This window comes from Lissotriton helveticus, chromosome 2_1 (assembly GCF_964261635.1).
Source record: "Lissotriton helveticus chromosome 2_1, aLisHel1.1, whole genome shotgun sequence".
In the NCBI taxonomy this organism is placed as follows: Eukaryota; Metazoa; Chordata; class Amphibia; order Caudata; family Salamandridae; genus Lissotriton; species Lissotriton helveticus.
This window is the reverse complement of record NC_136059.1, coordinates 2,093,239,432-2,093,248,894: the sequence shown is the minus strand read 5'-3', so window position 1 is coordinate 2,093,248,894 and position 9,463 is coordinate 2,093,239,432. Positions and strand designations below refer to the sequence as shown.

The 9,463-nt window shown below is 44.0% G+C and overlaps 1 pseudogene; it reads right to left on the bottom strand.

Moving 5' to 3' along the window:
- Positions 1 to 7,647: 7,647 nt before the first annotated feature.
- Positions 7,648 to 8,809, bottom strand: LOC144820364 (zinc transporter ZIP3 pseudogene; annotated as a pseudogene).
- Between the last annotated feature and the right edge of the window lie 654 nt (positions 8,810 to 9,463).

Sequence of the window (9,463 nt, the reverse complement as noted above, 5' to 3'; positions counted from 1 at the left end):
GCAGTTATTTGTAAGGAAGATTGAGGGTATTTATGCAAAGATTCTGGCCTCAAACTCCTCTCCTAATATCTCCAGCACTGTGGATAGTGTGGCTCCACCTTACCCCTGCACAACAGGAGTTAGTGCTAATAAACTGGTTGAATTCCCCCCTATATCTATCGAGGAAATCTATACTCTTATCAACCAGACTAAGAGCGGTTGCCCGTCAGATATTGTTCCAGCCCGGATCATGTCTCTCCTAAGGGAAGATCTAGGAGCAGGAATTCAACAGGTGCTTAATTTATCTCTAGCTTCAGGTGATGTTCCCCTTGATTGGAAGCGTGCCTTGGTGAGGCCTCTACGTAAGAACAGCTCCATTCCATGGACTGACCTCACGAACCTGAGACCCATCTCTCTTCTCCCTTTCCTAGGGAAGCTGGCCGAGAAGTTTGTTAATCGGCACTTATCCAACTTCATTGAGAGTGTAGGGGGACTAGATTCCTCTCAATCGGGTTTCAGGCCTAGGCACAGCACCGAGACCGCCTTGCTGTCCGTCACTGACAATCTCCGTATGTTTCAGGATAAGGGGTACTCCGTTATCCTGGTGCTATTAGATTTGTCAGCGGCGTTTGACACGGTGTCACACGAGATCATGACCACCAGACTAGTTAACATCGGTCTGGGTGGCAAGGCGCTGGCTTGGCTGAGGAGTTTTTTTAGAAAGCGCACTCAGAGAGTTATACTGGGTTCCTACCAGTCAGAGGAGGTGGAGATCTCAAAGGGGGTGCCACAGGGCTCCTGCTTGAGCCCTACATTATTTAATATCTACGTGGCACCCCTAGCTAACATCGTGAGATCCCACGGGTTTATCCCTGTATCGTATGCAGACGACACACAACTCCTCTTTCCCTTTAAAATCTTGACTCCTGAAGTGCGCCACTCCTTTGCTCAAGGGATGAAAGAAGTAGCACGCTGGATGGCAGTAAATCTCCTTCAGTGCAACGTCTCCAAGACGGAGGTGATGCTTTTTGGGGAAGCAAAACGACTATGGACTCCGGACTGGTGGCCTTGTGATCTTGGCCCAGTCCCAGAGCCAAAAATGGTAGTGAAAGATCTGGGAGTCAAACTGGATCAGGAGCTTACTTTAAAACATCACGCTACTTCTGTAGTAGGCTCCTGTTTTCACGTTATTGGTCTTCTCCGTAGGGTGTTTCCCATGCTACCTGATTCCACCAGAAGAACTTTGGTTCAGTCACTCGTGTTGAGTAGACTGGACTATTGCAATGGTCTGCTGCTAGCCGCCAATGAAGGGGTCATCGCTAGACTTCAAGTTGTGCAGAACACGGCTGCCCGCCTTGTTCTAAACGTCCCGGCCAGAACCCCCTCAAAACCCCTTCTAAAAAAACTCCACTGGCTTACCATAAAACAGAGAGTGCTGTTTAAAACCTGTTGCACTATCCATAAGTGCCTGTCTGGTAGTGGCCCGGAGATCTTAACAGGGAAATTTTCCCCATATATTCCCGTAAGAACTCTGAGATCTGGAGACCATGAACTACTTTGTGTCCCCAGATTCTGGAAATCACGACAAGGTGGTAGAGCTCTGTCAGTGGCCGGCCCGAAACTCTGGAACGAACTCCCCCTGGAAATCAGAGCTTGCAGGGATCATCTTCCTTTCAGGAAAAAATTAAAAACTTTTTTATTCAACTATTGATACTTGCAGCATGATATTTACACATGACAGGGCTATTTGCTTTCTGACGTTGCCAATGGCGCGGAGATACTCCCTAGGGAGTCGATTCCCAGCGCGGTATAAGCTTGCAAATAAATAAATAAATTCCTCATTGAGCTTTGATAAGACTGCCCATATGCCATGCTCCGGGGCATCTGTTTGGACAATGACTTTTACATTTATAGTAAAAAATAATTGCTTAAGCCAGGCTATGGTTTTTAAGAGCCAGTTTGTAAATCTTGGGGTACTTTAACAGTTTGCAATTCAATTGTTGGTCTGTCAGGTCAAGACGTTGTATGCTAATGGCTGAGCATGTCCTGATCCCTCTGGCAATAAAGTCTTTCCTTAGTAAAGTGATACATGCTGTATATAAATTAGAGCATATACAGATCAAGTGAATACAAATATGTTTTTGCTGCCAAATAGTCTGCATGCTATGACACAATTTGCTTCCAAATTGGTTGATCATCTAATGATGGTAGCTAGCCAAAATGAATTACCATCAATCATTTCTTTTGGTGTGTCGAAACTGTGAGACTTAAGTAGGGAGCTGGTTTTCGATTCTCATACTTTTTAATCACCATCCAGGTGTGTGATCATTGGCTGCAGCTGTTTTTATCTATTAACAGAGAGTGTAATGTTGCTGCTTTATTTATAATATGTTGAACAGTTGAAAAAGATAGCTTCTTGTTCCACAACTCAACTATGCAAGTGGATGCTAAAGCTTTAAAAAGGTATTGATTGCATATGGATTTTTTGTCATTTTCAACTTCTGACCATAGAGTTTTGTTCAGTGGCAAGTGTGCTGAATTTAGTTTTTTTGTTCCAGCTGTATATGGTTGTGTACAGTCTCACTACTGTTTTGATGCATTTAGCAATAATCGAAATACCTGTTTATAGGTTGTGACTTCAACTTATTCAGAAGTGTAGAATCTTTTCCATGTAAGACGATACTAGTGTGGGAAATTATTGGGAGCATTTTTGCTGGTATTACAGACAACAGCGGTTTAAATGATGGACCTTTTAATTTTGGGGCTAATTTGCTGAAAGCAATGCTAGTGCATTAGCCCTTTTTGTGAGGAAATTCTTCTGGTCATGGTAGTTGATTCTGTTGTCAAGATAGACTCCCAGAAACTTACAGATGGTTACTTCTTCCAGCTGCTTTCCGTCTAACCAGATTACCTGTGTAGGGCCTGGGGGATTTTGAACCAACATGGTTTTAGTTGTTAGTATGTTGATTTCCAGCGTGTTGGCGATAACATATTTATTCATTTAGGTCAGTGACCTCTGGAGGACAACTTTGGTTAGACTCCTTAATACCACGTTCTCTGCATATGAAAGATGGGATAAAGTTAGTTTGCTGAGTTGTGGTGGGTGAGAATGGGTCTGATCAAGCTGTGCTGTTAGATCTGACATGAACACGTTGAACGGATGAAGGGCCAGCACACAACTCTGCTTCAGGCCATTATTTGTGGTGATCTTTCTTGAAACCCTGGTGCCATCACCCAACTTTACTCTTATCCATGTATCGGTATTTAGTAGCATTATTACTTCGAATATTATTTCAGCGATGTTTAAATCTTTTATTTCCTCCACAGGAAGTGACGTTCTACACAAACCTCCTGGAATATCCCATGAGGCCTGCCCAGGATGGCCCTCAACTTAATCTGAGTTGTTGGGGGCGCCCTGGCCAGAAAAGTTTCTATTTTGGTCTTGAGGAGCTACCCCTTACCTCTACACAGAAGGTTTCCCAAGTATACCACACACAATTGCCCTATCTAGCAGTTTCTGGCCTTGATAGTCAGGCTTGTGTGTTGCAGGGCCTTAAGCACTTCCTGCAGTCTAAAGAGGTGGTCGTCCCACCTGCTACAGAAGACAGCTATGTCATCCAAGAACACTGAGTGCCTCTATATCACTCACAACGTCGTTCACCAGCCTCTTGAAAGTAGAAGGGGCATTTTTCAGCCCAATGGGCATCACCTTAAACTGAAAATGCTTCTCTGGGTTGGAAAAGGTTGACCTCTTTTTAGTACCATCAGTTAGTGCAATATGCCAGCACCCTGAATCGAAATCAAATATACTGGGGAATTTGTCAGCCCCTAATCTGTCAATAAGCTAATCAACTCAAGGAATAGGGTGGGCATCTGTCTTATTTACTGATTTGAGGCCCCTGTGGTCCATGCAGAACCGGTGTTAGGTTAAATAACGTCTATTTGATGCTGGCCCTCACTTTAAAAGACAGCCTGTTAATTTTTGATGGGGGGCTATCTCCAGTATCAATGCCATGGGTACCCAGGAGTGAGGGAAAACATAGAGGCAAACTGTTCCATTAACTGGTGACAGTCACTCTACTGTTCTGGTGTTTAGGTAGGGGAGATATTGACACTCTCTACTGACCAATCTTTCTCTTTTGATGCTATGAGGTCAGGGATAGGTTTACTTTCCTCCTCCCCATCATCTGTCACCAGCTGCTTGGTGACCTGAGACCTCTCATAGTGTGATGTGAGGCTGTTGATATGGAGTCCCCTTAAGGGATTTCTGGGGTCTTGAGATCCACCAGGAGGAGGACATCTCCCTTCCTCTCAACAACCTTATAAGGTCCAGCACAATGGTCTTAGAGAGCCCTGGGCTCCACAGGCTCCATTAGCCACATTTTCTGCCTTGGTTGAAATTTCACAGCGGAAGCCTTTTGGTCGTACCACTGCTTCATGACTTCCTAGCTAGCTTCCAAGTTCTCAGTAGCCTTTTCACTGAACTTGGCAATCTGGTTACTGAAGGCTAGCATGTAGCTAGCCATAGTGAAGGCTAGCATGTAGCTAACCACATCCTGCTACGTGCACCCAAATGTATCTACCTCATTTTGATGCCTTATATCTCAAATGTTGCTTTGCCTGTTGCTAGTCTATCTGTTATTTTATTTGGAATTTTGACTTGATGTTCTTTGTCTAATGTGCCTCATGCTCCCAAACCAAACTACCTCATCTGGATTTTAATTGCCTTGAATGTTGCATTGTCGGCTCCTTAATAGCCACACAATTGCACATAGCACTTTGCCTCTTAGTATTATTCTGATCTTTCTCCTATTTTTCACTTCTTCCACCCATTTGTCTCTATTGTGCGATCTCCCCAACTGGCCGACCACAATTTCATCCTCTCCTTCTCCATCATGCTGACTTAGATCATGGTCTCAAATTCTGGATATCACCCTCTCCAATGCCTCCCTGTCTCAATGAAACAAAAATAGTTGCCAGTACTGTGCAACGGTTCAATACATTCTCAGACGAATGAGCTATCAATTGCTCATTCCAAAGGACCACTCTTTCAGTCAAGTCTTAACTAGAAAAATAAATTTTAATTTTTTATTTTCAGTTCGAAAAACATAACTTATTTTATTCTTGTTTCTCGTTTGTTTTCTTCATTCAACATTAAACAATATCAACATTGGGGAAAAGTGAAAGGTAATCAAGGAGGGGACTATTCAAGGAAGAAACAAGTGGCTTCGTAACTTGTATGTTAAGAAATAATCTTGAAAGACATTTAAACGCTGTGTTGGACAACATATATTGACAATAGACACTGTACACACATAGGTTGGTGGTGAGGGAAAGGGAAAAGGTCGTGGTGACTTTTGAGTGGAAAAACTTGGTGATCAGTTTTTGTATAATGGGCTCTGTCCTAGTCCTAGTTATATCACAGGTGTAGCCTAATACATTAAATGAAGCAGTATCTAACTGGCGTCATGTTTAACCATTTAGACCATCTCTACTTTATTAATTCACACTCATATTTACAAGAATGAAGATTGGTCTAAACACTCAAAAATAGAACCACATCAACTAGCTTTGACCGAGCTAGTTGATGCGGTTCTATTTCCACTTTGTAATGGATTCTACTTTTGTGCTATATAATGCGGTTCCAGCCCTTCGGGGTAGTCTGCCTGATGTATATTAGGTTCCAAGGGAAACGGATGGCATAGATTGGGTTAGCCGAGCAACAATTGCTCAATTGTCTCAAAGGGTAGGCGGTGGTGCCACTTTCAAAGATTTTAGTGTTTGACGTTTTTACACACAAACATATCAATATAATATGACCTTTCACCAACCAGGAATGCTAATTTTTTGCTATTTTCTAGTGGTCCCTACCTTGTGGACCTTTTTGTCTACAGTCCCAGCCAACCCCAGGCTATTTCAGTCCTGATGAGACCCTTTTATCTTTCCAAGGGTCGAAACATCGTCGACATATGTACAAAGTCAGACAGCTTTTCACTTTTGTGATACAATGACTAAATTCCCTGTGTCTTCAAATGTACTGAATATATAGTGCTTTATTTTGATATAAAGCAACCAATACACCAATTATGTTCATATTTTGCCTCACTTCCAACCTTGTATTTTGATTTTGGTTTGTCTTTACACCAGGGGATCACTTATTTTTCCTTTCTAAAGTACACCTATGTATTGCTTATCTGAACCATCTCCGCTCAAAAAAACTTGGTTTGTCTGAGCCTCAGTTATTCACTGGCTGTGATGTAATTCTTTCCACAGATTCTGATGTGAGATCATTGTTGCTAAAGATTTAACCATCACAGAATGATCTTGGATACTTAAACATCGGTCCAAAAATGTGTTCCATGTGAATGCTTATCCAAGGATTACGACAACACCACCCATCACAATCCCAGAGGGCAACAGTGGGGTAGATATGACTCACTAGGCAGTATAATTTTTAGATTCCTCCAATACCTCAGCAGATGCCATTTATTTACATGTTCTTGGTCTTATCTACATTTTGGACTTGAAGATAAAATAGAAACTAACATGATATGTTTTCAAGACCACCACTGAGAGATGTGCGGAAACTTGGAAAGAAGGAACTCATGACCTCACAGTTCTACCAGTAAAAAAAGGGGCAACCCTCAGGCCTCGTGACAAAAAATAGAGGCAATTGTGGCCTTCCTCATTAGTTAGACACCCCAAAAGGCGCCCCACATTCCTGCAGACTCATAGAATTTGGAATTAAAAGTTCATATCGTGCCTATGAATCGCCACCCCTCCAAACCAGTCCATTGGACATTGTAAACACAAAAATGTAGGAGGCAGTACTTTAATGTTCATTGCTCGTGATTTTTTTTTAGCTCACTTTCACAAATATTGTGCTTGGAAATTACAAACCATCGCCGTGTTCAGTAAATCAGAAAGTCCCCTGATGCAGTGAGGGTCACACTCCGGTTCACTGGGCCCAATGATGGGGCCAAGATCTTCAGCGGGTTGTATTATAAAAGTAGAGCTCCAGTTGAGGTACAAATGTGCCTCCACTCTGGGCTTCTGGGAAGAGTGGTTGGGGCCAGGATGCATAAGTACCATCTGTGTTCTGCTTTGTCTGAATCGACTGTTGTGGGTCTATGTCCACGTCACTACAAATTAAAAGGAGTCGAACATGCTCAACATTATCAGCCTAAATTACAACACCCAACGACTGTGTATTTGGTCACATGTATGCCATCAGTGCAAAAAGTGCATAAACCCTCTTGTATTTATGCCACACGAGTGCAGGAAGGGTCCACACTGAAACGGCCCCGCTCCAAGAGCGTCCATGGATCTTCACCGTGCCCTCTTTTCAACTGTAGTAGCAAGCTCATGTGCAAAACAAGAGAGCACAAAAGCTTGGAGTCCCAGACGGGAGCAGAGTCTGAGGGAGATACACCAGGTAACACCAGGTAAATTCCATGTAGAGTCCACAAAGAGGCCATTTTCAACCAGTACCAAGACTTACAGTAACATTATGTACAGTACAATCAACCTCTCTCTCCCATTCATTCCTTGAACAGACCAGTGCGAATCTACCAGGATGCTGCGGGTCACCAAGGAACCCACCACTGCACTCTGCCTTCCAGAGTCCATCTGCATCACTTGCAGCAGGAACGGACAACATAAGCTGCCTCAAAACGGCAATCTTTCCCCATGGAATAGAAACATTTGTTGCCTTGGTTTCCAGATGTAATACTTTAAAATAAGCAGGCCTGCCAAGATGCTGGCAAGGATCGCATACCCCAGCACTAAGAAAAAAACTTTGAGAAGGCGGTCTCTTTTGTCATCCAGCTCGTGCATGAGGATCTCAAAGAAGGTGATGAAGAGGAAGGTGCCAGCAGCGATGCCCTGCAGTAGAACCAAGGCCACACTGCTAGCCACGTTCTGGGCACTATCAATGCCAATCCCAATCCCAATGCCCAGAGGTATCATCAGGTTCACCAGGATAGCAAACTTGACTGCTTCCTTCAGGGACAGGGATGCCTTCGCCATGCTGATGCCTAGCACCATGGCCACAAGCGCCTCGTGCACAGCCGCTCCGATGAACAGACTTAGCAACTTGGTCCCGTCTTCCTGCAGCCCGAGTGTGAGACCCTCAAAGATGGAGTGTGCAGACAGGGCAAGGACCAAACTGATGAGACGCAGCGGACTGGACCGGCTCAACTCCTGGATGTTCAGGTTGTGACTGTGAGAATGGTGGCCATGACCAGTGTCGTTCAAGTTGTGGCCACGAGTCGAAGCGATAAATGGGCTTTCGTATTCAGCGTCACTGCCAATGTCTGACCCAGCATTAAAAGTCTCCAAGTCAATGAAGGAAGGCTTCTCTTTCCGGAAGGTGAGAACAGCCTGCTCCACAAAGACGGTCAGGAAGAAGCCCACCAGCATGATGGTCTCAGCAAGGGGGTAGTTTGTAGTGATATTACTGTCAAGCAACAGCTGTGTGAGTTTATCGCGAACTGCAAGCAGCAAAGCATTGAAGCAGGTGGCCAGAAAAACCCCTCCTGCAAAGGAATTGCAGAGGGTGAGAGTTCGCCCAGAGCAAAACGGCTTCTCGTAGTCATCCTTTATAATCTTAACAGGCAGCAGGGATGCAAGCATCATGAGAAAGAGCATGCCGAAAAGGCACAGCAACTTGGCAATTAAAATGTTCATCTTCACAGTGTACTCTGCCGTTTGTCAGTACTTGAATATCTCCACTTCAATTCCTTAACAGGTGGAAACTTGCACTATAAATCTTCAGAAAGTGCACTGTGGGACCAGAACCTTCTTCATCCAGATGCATGAAAACAAGGCAATGCTTACAAACTGGGGCATGAAGAGCACAGACACAGTCCTTGTAGGTGGAGTCAATAAAATTGCAGGGTCATGGACCCCTATGCACAACCATTTAATGCTTTGTTTCATCTGTGCCCAGGGGCCACAAACCATACTCAAAGAGCAACATCACATTTCAGGCAATCATTTTCATTCGGCTCCCGTGATTTTAGCTTCACCTCCGTCACCCGCAGATGAGCCTGATCCAGGGAGGGTACCAGTGCTGCTCCGGTACCCCATAGACAACCCGCATCACACCCGATTTTTGGGGATGGGCCAAGGCAGAGGAAGGCCAAATTTCCAGTATGAGTACCCAGGAGAACTGTAGACTAGATTGAAGTTTTAGCAATTGGGATACCCACAACAAACACCCCTATATTGGCCGATATCCCTGACACCAACAGCATTCAGATTTTTAACCTTTCGGGCCACAATCTGTTTTTCCAAGAATTCAACCTCCTAAGTAAGTGCATGTTCTCTGTTCCTACAGTAAGTAGTGAATTTTTTCACCTCCATGCGGACCTACTCAAATTCTTCAAATGACTTAGATTACAATAGTTTTTTGCCAACAGACCTGAGAACCCCCAACACACACTGACCTCATTTTTAGCCCCCTCTACATTCCATCACCCTT